Consider the following 2,742-nt stretch of genomic DNA (forward strand, 5'->3'; position numbering starts at 1 on the left):
TGTCTGCCGATCCATTTTTCTTTCTAGCGCTGTGCCGTTTCTTCCCACTCCCCCATGAGCCCATGATCTTTCCCACTCGTGCCACGATTTCCACCTATCCTCCCACGTTCTTCTTACTCTTTCGCGCTCAGTGACCAGTTTTGAATCGATTAAGAACTAGTCCGTCGTGGGCTTATTATTTAATTGGGCTTTATAATTTAATGTGGGCTTCATAACTTAATTGTTTTAGCCCAAACACAAGCCGAAAATGTCAGCTTTTTGGCAGAAGAGGAAGCTGCGAGTGTGACATGAAAATGTGATAGTTTTATTTATTTATTAATATAAAAAAAATTGCTTATGAATTTTATTTATGAAAAACAATATTTATTTGGCACTAAATTTAGTGATATTAAATTCAATTATTTAAGTTAATTCAACATATTTATTTAATTAGTTAATATTTTTAAAAATACATAATAATGATTTCCAATATCAATAAATAATCAAACTTAAAATAATTTAATTTCTTTTAAATAAATTTTTGTATAAAAATATATCAAATTTATTTTTGATAATATGTCTAACAAAAAATAAATAAAACAATTATTTATACCTGAAAATAAAGAATAAGTATGTTAAAATATATGTGATTGGTGTAACTTATAAAATTATAAAATATTTAATTTATTATAATTATCTTTATATATATGTTGATAAAATAAAATAAACGATGTTAATAATTTTGATATATATAATTTTAAAATTTACGAGATTTTGTGATTGAAACTCGAAAAATAAATAATCGATATTAATAGTTTTGATAAACTATTGTTAGCAATAAAAATATGTTTTAAAAAAATTCAAATAAAAAGAAAAGCATGTAGATAAGAAAAGAATGAAAATTAGTGTTTGTATTGATATTATTTTAAGGAAAAAACTTGTGTGAGACGGTCTCACTGGTCGTATTTTGTGAGACGAATATCTTATTTGGTTCATCGATGAAAAAATATTACTTTTTATGCTAAGAGTATTATTTTTTATTGTGAATATCGATAGAGTTGAACCGTCTCACAGATAAAGATTTGTGAGACTGTCTCACAAGAGACCTACTCTTATTTTAATAGAAATGAAAGGGAGTATGCGAATTCGAGATATTTCCATTTAAATATACATCAATATACATCAAACTCTTTAAGTTGAATCAAGAACATTTTCTTGACATTTTATAGTTGTATTTTAGGCTTTAATTCTCGTACTTAATAGAATTACATAGAGTTATTAAAAGTCTATTGTAATTTTGAGTTCATCTTCTCTCGGGGAGAAGCGAAAACCCGGGGAAAGATGGACTCCTACATATGATCCATCTGTAAATATTTTATGATAATTAACAGATTGGTTGTTTGGCCTTTCATCCACTTCTTCTGGACTCGAAGCTTCATGTTCTTCATTAATTCGGGCCAGCGGGCTTTGGAATATATTGCGACTCCATGAAAACTTTGATTCTGAGGGAATTTTTGTAGAAAGTATAATGACAGTATTTTGTGATTATATAGATAAATAGAAGTATTTCAATTTTTTTAAAATAAAAATAAAATTTCATTGAAAATGTATAACTAATATATCTAAAACTTTATTAAATATCAATAATATAATTTGGGAATTAAGAGAAAAGCCAAATAGTCTCCTGTTCCGATTGTAGGCAATATTTTTTAAAAGAATACAATGAAGAATTGGATAATGTGGTATTATGTGTACATTCAATCCATTGCATGATCGATTTTTTTGGGATGAATTGGACTTTTAAATGAAAAGTAATTTATATATACACTCTACTACTACTACTGCTGCTGCTACCACCACCACCAGGAGACAATACTGTCTAGCAACATTAAAATTCAGCCTAATCTATGATGATGATTTTTTTAAGAACTGTGAACTTAAGCAAGTTAATGTGGAATAAAACTCTGAAAAAACAATACGTACGTTGATATTCTGAAAGAGTTTGATGGTTTGATCTAACTATTTTCTTTCATAGTTTGAAGCAGTTATGGTGTCTTTGCATGCGTCACCATCAATCCATCATACATGGTTGCTAAATCCATCAGCACAGGTTCTATTCTCCCCCCTTTCTTAATCTTTAGAACAGCCAATATATGTACTCTGTTCTTACATTTATGAATTAAAATTTATGCATCAGCTAGGTTTATATAGGCATGGTCTATTTCGAAGAAATGTATCCTTCATTGTGAGGTGAGAGCATGATTCTTCATCTTCAACTTCTCCTTGCAAAGAAGGTACGTATATTTTCATACCCTAAGATGGTATGATCTAGTCTAATATGTGCATTGATGATTGTGTTATATATACAATGTAATCTGTCCATTTTATTTTCTTTAGCTTGTCAGATTTAGACAAAAGAAAATATTCATTTTCATGTTTATGGCAGATAGACCTGGACGGCGCCAACTCCTTGCCTTGGGGGGTAACAACAATTGCCCATGGTTTTTGTTGCCCCGCAGACTTCAATGACACGTACGCCATTTAGTTGGGGATTTGTCTCTAATGTCATAACTTCTTTGTAGATTAGATTCCTGGATATTAGTGGTTGATATGCTAATAGTAGTGTTTTTTTCAAGTCACTCAGTTGCTGCAGAAGCAAAGAAGGGATTTACAGAAAGATGGATACACTTTTCTGTATCCCTTCGGGTGGCAGGAATGTCTCTTGCTGCTCTTTCTTAATTTGATTGTGTTTTGCATTTTGAT

The 2,742-nt window shown here is 30.0% G+C and overlaps 1 long non-coding RNA gene across 1 annotated transcript; it reads left to right on the forward strand.

Moving 5' to 3' along the window:
• Window positions 1-1,835: 1,835 nt before the first annotated feature.
• Window positions 1,836-2,494, forward strand: LOC140991051 (uncharacterized). The gene is made up of 3 exons (XR_012177772.1): window positions 1,836-2,089; window positions 2,177-2,273; window positions 2,426-2,494. It is a non-coding gene; the product is annotated as an uncharacterized lncRNA (long non-coding RNA).
• The last annotated feature ends 248 nt before the right edge of the window (window positions 2,495-2,742 follow it).

The sequence above is a fragment of the Primulina huaijiensis genome, chromosome 13, assembly GCF_012295235.1.
Source record: "Primulina huaijiensis isolate GDHJ02 chromosome 13, ASM1229523v2, whole genome shotgun sequence".
In the NCBI taxonomy this organism is placed as follows: Eukaryota; Viridiplantae; Streptophyta; class Magnoliopsida; order Lamiales; family Gesneriaceae; genus Primulina; species Primulina huaijiensis.